This window comes from Diabrotica virgifera, chromosome 7 (genome assembly GCF_917563875.1).
Source record: "Diabrotica virgifera virgifera chromosome 7, PGI_DIABVI_V3a".
NCBI lineage: Eukaryota > Metazoa > Arthropoda > Insecta > Coleoptera > Chrysomelidae > Diabrotica > Diabrotica virgifera.
Window position 1 is genome coordinate 36,000,042 of NC_065449.1, and position 19,369 is coordinate 36,019,410.

General features: G+C 33.9%; 1 protein-coding gene across 1 annotated transcript in view; it reads left to right on the top strand.

The window, feature by feature from the left end:
* LOC114329696 (protein bowel-like) overlaps window positions 1-19,369 on the top strand; it is a 210,074-nt gene that overhangs the window by 46,721 nt on the left and 143,984 nt on the right. The window lies entirely within an intron of this gene.

A 19,369-nucleotide genomic window follows, 5' to 3' on the forward strand; every position in this document is an offset into this window, starting at 1 on the left:
AAATCTAATTCGTTCTTTATATTTCTGTCTATTTATTCGAACCCTTTTGGGGTTTCATCGAATACTCTAGAAGACAGCATGAGGTCTGAATCGCTTCACAGACTTCGAGAGTGGTAGGTCGTCGAACGTCAGACAGATATTCGATAGGCAGGGAGCTAGCGTAACAATATTGAAACTTTTGACGTATATAGTCATAGCATACTTCATTGATCCTTTAAGACATTCAAAAAATGTATAGGATATGTCACTACAGAATTCAGTATAAAAACATTAATGTGTATAATACAATATTCACAGTATAACAAAATTGACAAAACATAAAATATATAAAATACCATTTTTACAAGTAAAATATGAAGCTACTGCAGTTTGTCCTCAAGATATTCATTTATAGAATAATATGCTTTTCTTAAGAGTAAATCTTTAACATTTTTTTTTAAATCTAGTTGAAAGTGGTATTTCTTTCACAGTTTTTGGCGAATGATTGTACAAGGTCAGTCCCATATATCTAAAGTAATTTTGAAATTTCGATGTTCTGTGTTTAGGAACTCATAAAGATTCAGCACTTCTTGTATTGTAATAGTGATTGTCTGAATTTACTGGAAATGTGTTGATTCCCTCTTTTACATAAAGTAAACATAACTTTTTCTATTTGGGTTTGCTCTATCATTAACCTTTCATTTCCATGTTCTGTTTTTGAGACAATCATAAATTTAGTTTTTGTCTTGTTTATTTTTAGTCCGTATCGAATGCAATAATCGTTAATTCTATTTAGCAATTCTTGTAGCGATTCTAGGGTGTCTGCCATTATAACGGTGTCATCAGCGAATCTTATGTTATTTACTATTCTTCCGTTTGTAGAGATTCCTTCACTTAGCTCCGCTATCGCTTCCTGAAATTTGGCTTCACTGTACAGGTTAAACAGTAGCGGCGACAGAACACAACCCTGTCTTACTCCTCTCTTTATATCAATATTCTCGGATTCTTGTTCTTCTATCTTTATATTGGCCTTTTGATTCCAATACAGATTGATGATAATTCGTAAATCTCGTCTGTCTATATCTCTGTTTTTTAATAATTCTATTAGTTTTCATGTCGGACCCTGTCGAACGCTTTTTCGAAGTCGATGAAACAGGAATAAATATCCAGGTTCGTATCTAAGCATCTTTGAGAGAGGACATTAAACGCAAACAATGCCTCTCTTGTTCCAGGTCCTTTGCGGAACCCAAATTGAGTATCATCTATATCATATTCTAGCTTTCTGTATAATCTTCCATGAATCACCTTTAGAAATATTTTGAGGGTATGGCTTATTAGTGATATTGTAGTATAGTCCTAACAATTTTGGCATATATTGTTTTTGGTATTGTTACAAAGGTGGACACCAACCATTCCTGAGGGATTTTTCCGGTTTTATATACTTCATTAAACAGATCCAGTAGTACCGGTAGAGTTTCATCGTCTAGACATTTCAGTAATTCCGCAGGGATTTTTGTCTGGACCTACAGTTTTTCCGTTTTTTGCGTTTCGTATTGCTTGTTCGATTTCCTCCATTATGATCTCCGGTCCCGTTTCGCTGTCGATTTCTTCCTGTTCTTGTCTATTATCCTCAATCAGATCTGTTACGTATGTCTTCCACTTTTTTAATTTCTCTTTGACTTCTATAATAATTTTCCATTTATGTCTTTAAGAGGGCCATCTTTCTTTTTTCGCTATGTATTTGTGATTTCGCGATGCCTAGGTATTAAGTATCAACCCCGTGACTTGTTTTATTAGGTATCTGACTCTCCAGTTATAATTTATATACCTATCTTAATACATTTTTTAAATTGGTGCAACATACTTACGTTATAAATAAAAAATTATCTTTACTTTGACAGATTAGTATTGCATCGTCTGCATAGCAGATTCTTTTAAGTTGTTTTTCTCCCATTTGGAATCCTTTTTTAGTTCTTACTTTTTTATCATTCCACATTCCATTCATGAGCAGGTTGAACACTAGAGTGTCTTATCCCATTGCCAGCTTTAATGATCAATTGGGTGAATTAGTACTTCTTAAATTAAGCACATGTTACTTAACCCTTTTAATTAACCACTCCTTGTGAAACTGGTTCGTATTATACATAATAAACTACAAGATACTAGTACTTAACAGTCTTAATTTAAAATATTTGGAAATATAAGCAAGCGGTCATAATATAGTAAACACTGTAACTACTCGAGCGACAAATATAAAAATATAATTAACATTTTACCACCAAGAGTACAAGAAGTACTTCATATCGAACACAAGAGTCGTGACCGGGTACGACCATGCCCATAATAATTATAGTAAATCCGCCTTCCTTTGCTAACGTGTGTCTAAGAGCGAGAGGGCAAGCCGCGCCGTCTAGTTCATTCGTAAAAGTAAAAACGTGCACACAGTGTACACCACACTATAGTTGGAATTTGTTATGTAAATATTTACTTTTACCCACATAGGCCAAATTTGGAGAATTCGTTGGGCAGAAATAACACACATGTTAACGTCCTGTGACTGTAATTCTTTTTAAAGATGTGAAGAAGAAGAAATCATTTATTTATCATAAAAAATATCACAGACTAGGCAGGAGAATGAGAATAACGAGGTCTAACAATATCCCTGTTTAAAACAATACATATTGTGATTGATTTGTCCGTATCTTTTTTTTTCGTCTTTCGGCATTCACCTTACTTCTCATTCACGTAAATTCACACGCATTTTCGCACTTTCTCACTACGACTGCATAATTTTTCTCTCCCTCTGTTCGTCCAGGCTCATATTCAATCTCTCCATCTCTCATTCTACTTTATTTTCATGCTTGCTCGTGGGCACCCTGCCTCCCTTTGAAATGCCTCTGTCATATCTCCATCTATTTTCACCATAGCTTTGGAACCCTTCAAAGTCATTCGTATAAGCTTAACTAACATATTTAGTCCTGTCGCCAGTGGGGGTACAACGGCCTCCTTAATTCAGATGGACTTACCCAAGTTTTTTTTATGTATTTTGACCCGTAGAACACGAATTTTTTGGGTAACAGTCGATCCGGATGTCGATAAGATTGTTATAAACAAAGAACTTGAGGAATCACATAACAGCGATTTTTCGCAAAACAAAACATGTTTTTGTATTTTTTGGGCCATTCTAAGCAAAAAATGATTTTACAATTTTTTTCGTAGGATGCATAGTTTTCGACATAAACGCGGTTGAACTTTCAAAAAATCGAAAAATTGTAATTTTTGAACCCGAATAACTTTTGATTGAAAAATAAAATAGCCATTCTGATTAACGCATTTGAAAGTTCAAGTCCAATTCTATTAATTTTGATTACTTTCATTGCTAAAAATTCATTTTTTTATTGTTAAACAAAGCTATAAACACATAGTGATTGAATGATGTTTTCAATGCATTTCTCATTTGAAATCGAACGAGTAGGCGCGCATACATACAATTTCTACGTAGATTAAGTACATTAAAACGCATGCATTGGGCACGGGAAACACTATCTGTTTATGGCTTTGTTTAACAAATAAAAACTTAATTTTTAGCAATGCAAATAATCAAAACCGATAGAATTTTACTTGAACTTTCGAATGCAGTAAGCAGAATTGCTGTTTTATTTTTTAATCAAAAGTTATTCGGGTTCAAAAATTGCAATTTTTCAATTTTTTGAAAGTTCAACCGCGTTTATGTCGAAAACTATGCATCCTACGAAAAAACTTGTAAAATCATTTTTTGCTTAGAATGGCCCAAAAAACACAAAAAATGTTTTGTTTTGCGAAAAATCGCTGTTATGTGATTCCTCAAGTTCTTTGTTTATAACAATCTTATCGACATCCGGATCGACTGTTACCCAAAAAATTCGTGTTCTACGGGTCAAAATACATAAAAAAAACTTGGGTAAGTCCATCTGAATTAAGGAGGCCCTTGTACCCCCCCTGGCGACAGGACTATATTAGGTATTCCTAACCTTAGGTTATTTTTTATTATACATATTATTTAGGTTATTTCTATTTCTATCTATCTACGTTATTTTGGTATTTTTGTGATAGACAGTAGAGATACAATTCTCTATTTACTAATTTACCCGCCACTGACTTTATGTAAAGATCTTTCTGGTCCAATATTTATTTTATTAGCTCTCTGATTTTAGCACATTTTAGGTTAGTATACCCTTCTCTGTCCTAAATAAACAACGGATATAATAATAAAACATACACAGAACTAAATAAGTAGACAGCCTTATAATTTACTATATATATACTGACTTATAAGTCAGAAAAATATAAAAAAAGTACATCCTAGATAAAAAATGAACACAACATTTTAGTATAGAATTTTTTCGTTCATTTATTAAAGACCATACAGATTCTTATACATTACCATGGCACATAGAACATGGTATGTCCGTCCGTTCGTGTGTCTGTGTGACATTGACAGGGATATAATGCAACCGAAAATAGAGAAAAAATATGGGCATATACATATATGCACAAAATTGGTGCAAATATGCAAAACAATTAAAGAATATGCGTAAGAAATGGGAAAGTAAGACCATTTACTAACCTGAACTATAGTATTCCTTGTTATTGTTCGGTCTTTCCATATTTTAATTAATTTAGCTATTATGGAGACTGCTTGATTTCTGAGGAGCAATTGACCATGAGGACCATGCAATAGGTACCACCATCATCATACTATAGAAAATGAAAGAAGAAAATATAGAAAGATGGGATAAATAATAAAATAAGTGCTAGAAATCTGGCAGATAATAGTATCTGCTTATGATAAATAGGAGTAGGAACAAGTCAAGACGGAAGTGGAATTATGAGGGAGATGAAGATGTAAAGAAGATTGGCACGGCAAATTAGTAACAGTTTGAAATGGAGAAGAACGACTAATAGTACAATAGAGAATGTCAAGACTCAGCTACTGCTGATTGAAATAAACACTTTTAACTTTAAACAGAGACAGCAGTTAGACATGAAAATAGTATAGGAAGAAAACAAGACAATATTTCATTGAAATATTTGCTGAAACGAATAGAAGTCATAACTGAAATTAAAATTCTCGATACATAATGAAAATGACAGTGTACACAAAGAAACTGGAGTGATGTAGTTTTGAATTGAATTAGAAACTTCCGACAGGAACTTTTTATTTATTCTCTCGTGACAGTTTTTACAACACTGGTTTACTTTCGGGTTAGAAGATATACAGTGGTCAAAATAAAATTGACGTTTTATAATAAATGAGAAACAATCATTGTGGTTGTTTGCCAATAACATCTTGAACCGAAAGATAAGTGAAAGCTTAGAGCGTGACCTGAGGATTATAACCTATTGTTGAATTACATTTTGTTGACATCTTATACATGAGTTGTTACCGAATAATTCGCAAAGGCGAATGAATAGAAAAAAAAAACGATTTAAGGAATAACGGGCGCATTAGTTAGAACGATACAGATACAGGAATAAAAATATATGGAATAAATTCGGAAACTGAAATTTTGCGTCAATATTTTTACAGTTCAAGCAAGAAATCGGTGGCATAACTAATAAAAAATATCCATTAATAATCTGCTTTTGGGGTGATATGACATGTCATGAGGATGGCTTTAGAATTTTAGAAGGATGGGTAGATGAACGGTGGCTGGTAGAAAAATCTCCAATTTAAAATTTGCTGATGACACTACACTTACAGCAGCAAATGAACAAGAAGTAATCTCCTGTCTCCTGCTAATCTAAGAGTTGAATTGGAAAGTATTAAAGTTGGTCTTAAAATTAATAAAAACAAGACAAAGATAATGGTGACACTCAACACTATTCAGCTGAGTAACGACTTGCAGGAATACCAGATGATAGACTGATAGACAGCTTCAACCATCTCGGATCTAGTATAACCAATGATACTCCAAGGAATAAGCTAGAAATAGACCATGTTCGGGACACTCAAACATCCAGGTAGTCGACTACTTTTTTAGTTATTGTAGACCTATAGGAAGAAAACCTACCTGCTTCCTGCCTAGAGTTCGCGTCCGTTTTTTAATTATTAAAAATTTAGTGCAAAAATCGCGATTTTTTCGATTTTGTGCACCCCATTCAAAAGCTAAATACAGTACAACCTGCCATATCCGGACCTGTCATATCCGGACCTCCCCATATCCGGACGGTTCTGCGCCGTCCGGATCTACCGAAATCTACCGAGAAAGGCAGTCCTGCTGTTGGACAACGCACTAAAAGATGGCGAAATAATGTATTATAGAAGCTATAAATCGTGTCTATCGACGAAAGTTATTGACGGCGTTGATTACTGGAATGTATGAAGGAGAAAACGTTTCAGAGACTGTAAAAGAAGTAGTGGTCTTGATATCCGGATTTTTTCATATCCGGATCGGTCTGTCGCCACATTGATCCGGATATGGCAGGTTTTACTGTGTAGTTGACATAAAATTCCAAACTTTAATATTTTAGAACATTGAAAAATCTTCAAAATGCCGATTTTTGAAAGTTAAAAAGTTAATTTGTTGCTACGCAAACTACAAAATAAGTAAAAATCGTTATTTCTTAATAACTTTTACTAAAACTACCTTAGAACTTTAGTGTTTCACCCAAAGTTGGTTATTGGGGTACTTAACAAAATCTTAAAATTTGAGACCGATCCATTAATTAGTTTAAGAGTTATTCTACAGTTTCTACAGTCTCTTGTTTATCCCAGAGACCTTTACTTTGCAATAACATAAGACAGAAAATAATGAAGATAGGGCAATTGTGCGTATGCCAAATGAAAGTAGAAAATTGATGCTATCAAAATGCACTAAAAAAAGAAAAAAAATTATCTAATATAGTCAAAAATCCTAATGCCAAATTTGTGAAATTTTGTAGTTTATAAACATTTAGAATAACTTTAAAAATATTGTCCGTAGAAAATAGTTATTTTCCTAACTAGTGCGGAAAGTGATACTTTCATGCACGAGACTGCCCGAACGACGCGATAGCGGAGTTCGGGCAAGCAGTCGAGTGCGGGGTAGTGATGTTGATTATAGTTTTTACTTTCGAGTATTCGTTACAAATCGTTACTTTTGTAAAAGTAATCATTTAAAGTATTCGTTACTTTGATTACTTTTGTTACTTTTGTATTTGAGTACCGGTAATCATATCGAGAATCGCATTTCTCAGTACATATTTTGTATCAGTATTAGCAGGATACTTTGATTACTATGATTACTCTTGTATTTGAGTACCGGTAATCATATCGAGAATCGCATTTCTCAGTATTTCGTATAAGTATAAGATCCGATATAACGACCTTTACCGATCTATTTAATGGATAGAAATTAAATGATATGTAATTGTTCTGTCATTGCTGCTCCACAATATCAGTAATCTCAAGTAATTTGTTTGCATCAATTAAGTGCCAAAAACAAACCCTCGAAACTCTAGATGATGTACCTTAGAAGAAAAGGCAGGTTTACATGTATCCAGTAACTGGCGCCAGTCGCACTGGAACGACAGTGCTGGCATGGTTGTGGCATCATGTAAACGCTTTTTTGCTCCAGTCCAGCGCTGTCTGCCAGCGCTGTCTCGAATAGAAAGCTGGTCTATTTTTCATGCCAGTGGCCCTCGTCCGCGTCCCCTTTAACCCCGTGCCAGTGGTTGTAGACACGTGTAAACACAGCGTTCCAGTCGCTGGCGCTGTCGTACCTGTGGTTTCAGTGGCAGTATTAGGATTTTTAATAAGAGTGCCAGTGAGATTGGCGCCAGTTACTGGATACGTGTAAACGAACCTATCCAGCGCTGTCTTAGTCAAGCATTCGCATTCCAGTGAGACTGGCGCCAGTTACTAGATACGTGTAAACGTTACTTAACTCTGGGCACCCAGGTGCTTCGAAGTTCGGTTCTCATTGCAAATTCGTGTTCAGTGACCCCAAATACCCGGCAATAAGAAAATCTGGCCCTTAAAATACTGATTTTAACATGTTTATGCATTTTTCGGTGCGTTTTATACACTTTAAAATGTAATAATGCATTTCCACCATTTTTTTGTATTGTAGACTTTTTTCCAGACGTCATCCTAATCCTAAATACAATGCAAAAAGTTGCAAGTCTCTATGCACCTACTATATTTAAAAATATATTTATTCCTGTGTTTTTAGTGTTAAATGCCCTGATCTAATAAAAACAATGCCATACCTACATGTAAAATTAAAAATGATGGTCATAGTCTTGAAATATTATCATTTCTACATATTTTCTGGTCAATCTAAGCTATTTTTTTCTAGGCCTGATAAGAATAGTGTGTATTTATTATTAAAATCTAATGTGTTGCATTGTTATTTTCAAAAGAACTAACATCTGTGAAATTCTGCGAATTATCTACTTTGACAAATCGTATAGACATCTGTTTCTGGGTGCATGCTTTGTTAAATGATATACCTCCCTCTGTTTCAGCTACTTCTCAGCGCCCTGTAATCCTGTAAAACTCTTCATAGCCTTCGCCCTTCATAGATAAAATTTTAGTTAACTGTATTGATAACGAACACTCGTGGAATACCGGTCCGACTCCGATATCAACCGAGTAGATACATACTCAAAATCAAAATAAGGTACTCGCTCTGATATGATTGGTACGAGGTAACGAAGTAATCAGAGTAATCAAAGTAATCAAAGTAACGATTTACCTCTCTGTATAGTAATCGTTACTTTCGGTATTCGTAAGTAACGAGTACTTTGTAACGAATAGTTACTTTTTGAACATCACTAGTGCGGGGAAGACACTTTCCGCATGAGTTAGGAACAATATTTTTTCTTTGGGATCCGTACGTTTGGAAAAAAGCCACAAAAAATAGAGTTATATCAATTTTTATTAAGAAGTGAAAATACACAAATTAATTCTTTGATAAGGTTGTCAAAACCAAACTTTCAATATAATGGGTTGCCACGACGACGATATTGGTTTCCATGACGACGATTCAAAACCATTGTAATTGTCTACTGATCTGACTTTTAAATATTATGTCAAAATAATTTTATTTTATCGAATTATCGCGCTAATTTTATTAAAACATGAACACAATGAGATATATTTGAAATAAATTAGTAAATAATATCTAAATATTAGTTTATTGTATTATAATATATTTTAATGCCATATTACAAGGTATTTTACTTTCCCGCACGCACAATGAGATATATTTGAAATAAATTAGTAAATAATATCTAAATATTAGTTTATTGTATTATAATATATTTTAATGCCATATTACAAGGTATTTTACTTTCCCGCACGCCGTGCGGGAAAATTTACTTTTTTCTACAACCACTATTCAAAGTGCACTTTTCTGCACGGTTTTATGTTAGCAAACTTGATATTTTCTCACAGTATAAGATATTTGACATTAGTGTGCAGAAAAGTGACGTTTCTGTGCCGCAAAGTTCTTTTCTGCACAGTTGACTACCTCATTCTGAGTAACGTTATATTCTGTTTACATCCGTGGACTACCGCATTCTAAGTAACGCTATATTCTGTTTACATCCGTGGTTAAACTTTAGACAAATATATAACCTATAAGACAATTATTATATTTAACTATAGCATAGAAACTAAATTATGGATGTTACAACTGTTTTATTTTACAATTTTATTCTTTATTAAACATTTTATAATTATCAAATAACCAATAAGGATTTAGCAACCTGTGCAAGAGACGTCGAATGAAGTAGGTTTTGTGTAAATCCGTGACTGCATAAATATAATGTCAATAATGTGTAATAATTGGACCAGGTTATGTAATAACGGATTAACCGCCAAAAGTCCAAAATCGAGATAATAGTGCCATCTTGCAGCTAGGGTGCAAATCTATGTAAAAAAATATGTTTTTTGTAAAAAAAATTTAAAAAATGCTGTTTTTAAATGCCTGTATTAAGCGACATTTTTTATTTTATTAAAAAAAATCTCACACTAGGATTTGTAATATCGAACTAAACGCCAATAATGGTACTAGGTCTGGATCCCGCGTATGAAAAAAAAGTTGATTAATAGCAAGCTGAAAATTTGTTAATAGCTTAAGGGTGTCTAGTCGGACAAACTTTGATATATGGGAACACTGGAACAGGGGAAGTTTTAATTGTGAAACAGGTTAAAAATTTTGAACGGTCAGACTACGAAAACGGCACATGTATTTTGTCCGACAGAACAGACTTAAACTCTCCGAACAGAGATTAAACTCTCATGCAAAAATCAGACTGCTATTTATCACCAAATGGGCGTTTTAATGAGTGGAACATGTAGAATATGTCAAATGACAGGAATTATGACAGGTGATAAATAGCAGTCTGATTTTTGCAGGAGAGTTTAATCTCTGTTCGGAGAGTTTAAGTCTGTTCTGTCGGACAAAATAAATGTGCCGTTTTCGTGGTCTGACCGTTCCAAATTTTTAACCTGTTACACAATTAAAACTTCCCCTGTTCCAGTGTTCCCATATATCAAAGTTTATCCGACTAGACACCCTTAAGCTATTAACAAATTTTCAGCTTGCTATTAATCAACTTTTTTTTCATACGCGGGATCCAGACCTATACATATAATCCATTTTCATAAACAAAAATCCGCATATTTTTAAGTGTAATAACGAATCACGCGCCACGAATAGTCGGTTAATTCTTTATTACAAAACATAACATATTTACTAACGTTTAAGATATCGAATTAAAAGACATCCTTTGTCAGGTAACATCAGATTAAGCGCCAAAGCGCCAAATATGTCTCTTAATCCGGTATTCGGATCTTAACTCATGCATATCTTAAAAAATCATTAACGAATTAAGCGACATTTGATCGAATAACATTTAAAATATAAATTATTTTTAAAAAAATTTAAACACATGTAAAAGTCTATTTACATTTGCATTAATATATTAAATATGAAACATGTCAGTACTATATTTTAGAAATAGTACCAAAAACAAATTTAAAATCTTTAAACCGATTTATCTCAAAACTACATTTTGGCGCTTAATCCATTATTACATAACGCGGTCCAATTGTTTAAATTTAAACAAATTAAGGCAGTGCATTAATTTTTTAACTGATTTCTGTGCCATTTATTTCGGTATAAGGAATTTAAATTGATTAGTAGGTATTAATTAAATACAGTTTAAAATTTATCACATAGGTACCTATTATAATTAATCGTCGTTTGGAAATTGTGATTTTTATTTTTAGGAAAAACTGTGCTTGTAGTTAAAGTATAGTGTGAAACACGTGCAGAAAGGTAATTTCTCACTCGTTTGAATTGCGGCACTCGCTTGCGCTCGTACCGCAGCTTTTCAAACTCGTGAGAAATTAGTACCTTTCTGCACTTGTTGCACAATATACTATTTACGCACACCGTGCGGGAAAGTGCAACTTTCGTAAACGAAATGCGTGCGTGAAAGTGGCTCTTTTAGCACGGCCGTAGAGAAAATCATTTTACATATTAGAAAAGCTGGTATTTTACACGAATTTTTAAAAATGTAGTTCAATTGGTGACTAGTCGTGGTAAGCGAAGGGGGAGCTGGGGGCCGACAAATGCACGAGTTCAAAAACTAAAAAAGGCAACTTAAAACTACTATCATTTTCTATATCTCGGGATCTACTGAATATATTTTGATCGTTCTTTTTTTAATTTGTATGTAATTTTTCTGTACATTACAAATATGCAATTTGTCTAGACATTTATTAATTAATAAACAGTCTAATTTGTTTAAACAATTTTTGTAAAAATAAATTTTTCCCAAAAATCCATAATTTTAATCATACTATCGTTATTAATCATAGAAAAAGTTAAGGTATACTTTAATAAATAAATTATCTTCAATAAATAATAATCTAATAAAAATCATTTATTTATTAAAGTGTGCTTTAACTTTTTCTATGATCATTATTGATACTATTATTGTTAACTGAATTAGTGAGAAGAGGAGCCCAAATTTGAAGACAGATGAGAGAAACAGACTATTTAATACCTTTTTGTAAACTTTAAGATAAATTAGTGTTGTTTTATAATCAAAATTTAACCCTCACGCACAAGTTGTAGTCCATGTGACTAACAACTTCAGTGAGAACTTGGGTTTATTATTATGTACTAATTGCTACAAATAAACTCTATTATTACTATGATTAAAAAATAGATTTTTGTAAAAAAAATATTTTTTCAAGAACTGTTTAAACAAATTAGACTGTTTATTAGTTAATAAATTTATAAACAAATTGCAAATTTGTAATGTACGTAGAAATTACATACAAATTAAAAAAAGAAAGATCCAAATCCATTGAGTTGATCTGGAGATCCAGAAAATTATATTCGTTTGAAATTGCTTTTTCGGTATTTTAACTCGGTGGATTTGTAGGTTCCCCCTAGTAATCGTTTGAACTACATTTTTGAAAAATCGTAGAGGGTGCTGTGAAAGTACAATATTTGTGCAAATTTTTTAAGAAAATATACAAATCTCATTCTTTAAAATGGCATTAATGAGATTCCTTAATTATTTATTATAAACAAATTAGCTGTGAATTAAAAAAAACACATGGCTAACTTTGTCCCACATGAACCCAGGCTAAATTTTTTATTTTAAAATTCGTGTTAAAATACTATCTTTTCGATTATATAAAAAGATTGTTTCTACGTACAACATTTTTGAAGTTATTCTAAATGTTTATAAACTACAATATTTAAAAAATTTGGCATTAGGATTTTTGACTATATTAATTATTTTTTTAATACATTTTGATACTATCACTCTTCTACTTTCATTTGTCATACTCAGAATTGCCCTATCTTCATTATTTTCTGTCTTATTGCAAAGTAAAGGTCTCTGGAATAAACAAATAGAATAACTCTTATAGTTATTAAGGTACCAAGTGTATTATAAGGATAATAACGCTTGAGGTCAATGGTGTATAGACCGAGTGCCTTCGGCCCGAGGTATATACGTTGACCGAAAGCGTTATTATTATAATACCCGTGGTGCCTTCAACGTTTAATGTCCGACTAAATTATTCTTTATATGCAAAAAATTTGAATGAATTTTAAATTAATTAGTTTTCAAATAATTACATTTACCAGAAATAGTCGTAACGTAATTGTGGTAACCATAGTTTTACTTAGAGTTTTATTAATTTGTCAACTTTACAGTATTTAACTCGTTATTTAAATTTAATAGGCCCTAGGGCGTTATTTTTCAATAACACGCCCTTGGGCGTTATATCGTACTTAGTAGACTTCGAAATGATGTCATTATTTATCAAATAATAAACCAGTCGGACATTAAATCAATTTTTCAACCCGGTTACATTATTTTAGGTTCTTTTGATCGTTGGAAACAAAAAGGTCTTGTGTAATTTTTCTCCAAAGTTAATAGTTTTCGAGTTATAAACAATTTAAACCTGAAAAAGACGAAAAATGTTTCATACCTCCTTCTTCCATTCAAGAATAGTAGTTTACATGTTACATACCACCTTCATCCACTAGAATATCTCTTATTAAGCTTTTTAGAGGTAACAGTATAAGTGTCATATGATAGTGAAGTTACATAGATACCACCTTAATTCACTAAGAACCTCAAAATTTTAGAAAATCTTACATACCCCCTTCTTACTTAGGTCTTCAATTATCGCTAAGCCCCACTTTTTTATTCTTCAAAAGAGGATTTGCATAAACATTTAAAAAAAATTAATGGTGCAATTTCCATCTCCCAATAACCTCTTAACGTTTTTTACTGCCGTTGAATCAGTAGTGAACTTTTAATAAGCCCTAATAACCAATTTATTAAGGGAACATTCCCAAGTTCATATTTCTTATTAAAAGCACACATATAAATGTCTACCTCTCTGCAGGCGCCATCATATGCTCATTAAAAGTCTTTGCCTTATGAAAAAAGAGACAATTTTAATTTTTTTAGTAAGACTTTTAAACGAGGAATTAAGTTCTTGTGGAATGTCAAGATTTACCGTTTAAAATATGCCCAATCGTCAATTTTTTGCGGTTTTTCTTTCCTTAACGAGTGGAAACACGTAAATGGTTAACTGTTAATGGATTTTGTTCATTACTTGAAAGTTAGTTATTATCGTTAGCGATTGTTCGTTTCTGTTTAGTTAGATGTTTTAAAAGAAGATTCAAAGAGTGCTTGTTGTAAATATACCTATTTTTCTGTAACGAGCAATTTTGTATCACTATGAAGGGATTCTTTATGTGCAAACTTGTACATAAGCAAGAAAGCAATAGAGTCGAAAATCGAATCCAGCCTTTAAGACACGTATCCATAACATCGGTGCTCCGTGTAACTGCTCCAATGGATATGGCATGCGCCCTCTACATATAAATCGCTACCGATTGGATCGCCGAGGGTGAGCGCCGTGCGGGAGCACCAACGTAGCCACTTTGTGGAGCAGCTACACGGAGCACCAACGTAAAGGCACGTATCCATTGCATTGGTGTTCCGTGTTCCGTCTAGCTGCTCCACAAAGTGGATACGTTGGTGCTCCCGCACGGCGCTCACCCTCGGCGATCCAATCGGTGGCGGTTTATATGTAGAGGAGTACATGCCCTATCCATTGGAGCTGCTACACAAAGCACGGAACACCAACGTAATGGATACGTGCCTTGGTGAGGCATGCACATCCCTTTCGAAAGTGATATGTAGGTGTTACAATTCATTGGGGGTGAGGGGGTCGATCTGAGTAGATTAGGATCCACTTCACCTCGCCTCAATGCTCCATACCATCCTCCACCCCCGATAGCACGCTGATTCGCTATAGAGGCTACAAATCGGCAAAATGCTTGTCACATGGGAGTCCTGGGTCAGGGACTCCCATATGAAATACTTCTAGTTAGAATGGAGAGCGATAAGACCACAATCATCATTGTGCACTTGCTTGCTTGGTCCAACTGACCGAGTCCCTGCTCCGAACTCCAAACTGGGTCCAGTTCGGCGACTTGACGCTCGAGCATTTGGTCCCCTCCATCCTATTTTTGTGTTTTTGTGACCTGCGCCATTTTGTTAGTTTTTAAAACGTTTTTAATATACTTGGCTTGGTTGTTGACACGGTCTCCGCAAATTTTCCATTTTAAAAATAGTTCTAGGCTACCTAGGTACCTGAAACTTTCAGAATAGCTTAGAACTAGGTAACAATGCAATATTTAACTGCTATTATACAGGGGGATTTATTAGTGGGGTAAAGCTCCGTAGACCCGTTATAGTAATGGATAGCAATAAAAGTTAATAACAAAAGTTTTAGCCAACTTTGAACTTCATATTACAAAATTAGTTAGAATGTTACAGGGTGTTCGATAACATAGGGGCAGATCAAAGTTATGTTTTTTTAAATGGAACACCATGTATTTTATTTTATATTCGAAATCTTCTTAACTTCTCCATTACTTCTTCTTCTTTCTCGAAACTCCTTATGCCCCTCAGGGGCGTCGGAGGTTTTATTCATCTTCTATCCATCTCTTCCATTTCTTGCGGTCCTTTGCTAACTCTTTCATTTGTTGATGTGTTTTTCCTTTTTCCTGTCCAATTTCTATAATCTGATCGATCCATCTCTTCCTTGGCCTCCCTTTCCTTCTTTTACCATATCTTTTCGATTCCATCACCTGCTTTGGTAGTCTTCCCTGGTCCATTCTGTTAATGTGTCCATACCATTTTAATTTTCTTTTTTGTATCTTGGTTATTATCGATTCCTGTTTCAGTCTTTGTCTAATATCTTCATTTCTTATTCTGTCCAATTTCGTTTTTCCTGCTATTTTTCTTAGCTGCTTCATCTCCGCTGCGTTTATTGTACTGTCTATTTTTGCATTGTTTACCCATGTCTCACTTGCATACATTAAAGTTGGCACAGAGATTGCGTTGTATACCTTCAGTTTTGTTTCTTTATCTATTTCTTCCTTTCCAAATATTGTTTTATTTAGTGCATAGTAGATCTTATTTGCTTTTTTCGCTCTGTATGAGATTTCTTGATCTATCTTTCCATCCTCGGATATTATTACTCCAAGGTATTCAAACGTCGAGACTGTTTCTATTATTTCGTTTTTGCACCTAAATATCGTTTGGTTTATTTCTTCCCTTTTCTTTTGGGTTACTATCATGGTCTTCGTTTTCTTTACATTTACCTCCATTTTCAAATTTTCTATTTCCTCCACCCATATATTGATTAATTTTTGCATTTTCTCTTTATTGTCTGCTATTATTACTAAGTCATCTGCATATAGTAATCCCTCCATTCTCACTGGTACTAAATTCCTGTACCCTATTATTGACTGTAATTGCCTTGACCTTCTTTTAGCGCTCTTCATTACTCTATCCATTACTAATATAAACAAAACTGGGCTGAGACTGTCCCCTTGTTTTATTCCTCTCCTTAGGTTTATTATTGGCGATCTGTTTCCATTTATTTGTACTTTAGCAAGTACGTTTCTATACGTACTTTTTACCACGCTTACTATCTTTTGCGGGATTTGCAGATCTTCCATTACTGACCATATTACTTCTCTATTTATAGAATCAAAAGCAGCTTTAATATCTATAAACGTAACATATAAGTCTTCTCCTATTTCGTTTTTCCTTTCAATTATATTTCTCAGTATGTATATATTATCTGTTGTTCCTCTTTCCTTCCTAAAAGCCGCTTGTTCTTCTTCTAGTTTTCCTTCCAGTTCTTTCCTGAGCTTCCTTTCTATTATCCCGGTGTAGACTTTATATGCCACTGATGATAAGCATATAGCCCTATAGTTATCACATTCCGCTTCATCTCCTTTCTTGTGTATTGGTATCAACAAATTTTCTTCCCAGTCTTCCGGTATCTTTTCTGTTCTCCATGCATCCCTCATTATTTCCAGCAGCCAAAACTTGCCTCGTTCTCCCACGTACTTCATCATCTCCGGATCTATGTCATCGGCACCTCCCGCTTTTCCAATCTTTATTCTTGCCAATCCTTCTTCAATATCTTTGATATGAATTTCGTCTACTCGATTGTCCCTATCCACTTCTCTTGCCTGCTGTCCTCTCTCCTCATCTTGTTGGTTACTTGCCTCGAATTTTTCTTTATAGTGCTTATTCCATATGGTTAGTATGTCTTGTATGTTTGTTTTCAATTCATTTCGCTCATTTCTAATTCCTCTTATTTGTTTCCTTTTTGTTCCTTTCATGCTTCTTATTTTATTCCAAAACTGTTTATTGTTATTCCCAAAACCTTCGTTCAATTCTTCACCTAATTCCTTCCAGCTCTTCTTCTTCGCATCTTTTACTAGTTCTTTCACTATATTTCTCTGTCTTCTGTATTCGTCTCTGTCTTGCTCTTGATTTGTGTTTATGTATCGCTTCCACATTTCTTTCTTCCTTTTTACAGCTTGCTTTATTTCCTTATTCCACCATCCAGTTCTTTTATTATTCTTACCATTCTTTCTTATTCCACATACTTGTTTTGCAGTGTTCCGTAACGTGTCTCTTAATTTTTTCCATCTCTCTTCCATATTCCATATTTCCTCATTGTTTTCAAACTGTTCCAGTATTTTATCTGTCTCTCTTTGGTATAACTTCCTCATTTCCATATTTTTCATCTTATGTATTGCTATTCTTGTATATTGAGGACTCTCTATTATTTCCATTAGTTTCATGTTTATCTCTGCTGTCACTAGTCTGTGTTGGGTACTGAGTTCGGCTTCGTTCTCTGTTTTTATATTTTGTATCGTTAGTTCTGCGTCTCGAGGATATACTATGTAGTCAATTATGCTTCTCGCATTTCTTTCTTCTGCTACGTATGTATATTTTTCGTTTCTCGGTTGATACCAGAAAGAATTACCTATTAACAAGTCATTTATTTGGCAGAAACTTATCATTCTTCTTCCATTTCTATTTATCGTCTCTTCTCCATACCTTCCCAAGCAGCCTAATGCCATATTTTCATCATTTCCTATTCGTGCATTCCAGTCTCCTAGTAAAATGATGTTTTTGCTTTCCTCTTGTATCTCATCAATAAGTTTCTGTATCTCATCATAGAATAGTTCTATTTTTTCTTGCTCTGTTCCTTCTACCGGTGCATATACCTGTATTATGTGACATTCTTCTTCTTCTAACTCTATTTTTATGTATATGGTTCTTGATGATACTGGTTTGAATTTAGTTATTCTTCTATTCATTTCTTTTGTTACAACTATTCCCACGCCTTCTTTTGCCCTTTGTCCTATCTGAACTCCGGAATAGTATAGTATGTGCTGCCCTCCAATATCGACAATTCCATTTCCTACTTTTTTCGTCTCGCTTACTCCTATCAACTGCAGCTCAAATCTTTCCATTTCCTCTGTTAATTCACGTTCCTTTCCTGTTATCGAGGTTATATTCCATGTACCTATTCTCGTTTGACATTCGTTTTCATTTTTATTTTCTTCCTTGCTATTAGTTTTCCTCGTTGTTTGCTCTTTCATATTACTGGATGTTCCATGTCCTTTCCTGGTCGTCATCAAAGTCTCTCCGTCCAATTCGCTTATCAGTTTTTTGGATGGATTGTTCCTGGGTATTTGTTGCTTATCTCAGGTATTAGTTTATCCGCATCATTGTCCCATATCCATTCTTCGTTATCTATTATCATTTTTTGAAACCTTACTTTGACTTTCTTCCCCTTGCTTCTTTCTTCTTTTGCCTTTATTCTTATTTGTCCTTGTATATCCCTCTCCTTCTTGCTCATGTCCTCGTTAATATATATTTTTCCTTGTCTGTACCCTCTTAGTTTGATTTTATTCTTCATGACATTATATTTTTCAGACTCGTTGCTTAGCTTGATCAAACAGGTTTTACTGCCTAACTTTTTAGCATGTGCTACTGTTACTTGCACTCCTAGCTCGTTATCTAGGAAAGTTTTCATTTCCTCTTTTAGAATGCTGTGTTCATCCGTCTTGACATTAAGGCCTTGGATTACGATGTTATTTCTCCTTTCTTTGTTTTCTAATTTGTCTAATCTATTATTTATCATGTTTATATGATTTTTCAGTATCTTGTTTTCTTCTTTAATTAATTCATTCTCTTTCACTATTTCCTTCATCTCATTAAAATACTGCTTATTGACCTCCTTTATATCTTTTATTTCTTGATGCACGGCTTGTAGCATCTCCAACAACGCCTCCATTTGTTTCTCCATTTTTATTTGAATGGAATCAGGTTAGGCATCCACCGCGTCTCGAGTGCAGTTCATAAGGCGTGAACCCTACTCAATTCAAGCTCACCCTTCCCTGTCTTCCGAGCTGGCCGTGTCTACCTTCCTAAAACCTCAAAATATTTTCTCTATTTTTGATGTTGTCTGCCGTATTTGAAATATCTC